We start from the raw sequence: 387 nt of genomic DNA on the forward strand, positions 1-387 counted from the left end.
AAACTAAAATGTGTCGTGATAAATGTTATTTATTTATTTATTTTTTGCATTTCAATCATGAGAATTTTGGGAAAACTGTTTAATTGTCCTGAAAACATCATCACACTGCAAACAGTCCCTCAGTTTCTTCAATTCTCCGTCTGAATTGAAGGTGAAATGTGTTTCTGTCATTGACTGCTTTATAGCGATGCTGTGAGGGCTGTGAGTGAGTGTGTGCGTGCGTGTGGTGTGTGTGTTGTGTGTGTGTGAGTGTGTGAGTGTGTGTGTGTGAGAGTGTGTGTGTGTGTGTGTGTGTGGTGTGTGTGTGTGAGAGTGTGTGTGTGTGTGTGTGTGTGTGTGTGTCTGTGAGTGTGTGTAGTGTGTGTAGAGAGTGTGTGTGTGTGTGTG

Source organism: Sinocyclocheilus rhinocerous, unplaced genomic scaffold (genome assembly GCF_001515625.1).
Source record: "Sinocyclocheilus rhinocerous isolate Xijiao unplaced genomic scaffold, SAMN03320098_v1.1 scaffold1494, whole genome shotgun sequence".
NCBI classification, from domain to species: domain Eukaryota; kingdom Metazoa; phylum Chordata; class Actinopteri; order Cypriniformes; family Cyprinidae; genus Sinocyclocheilus; species Sinocyclocheilus rhinocerous.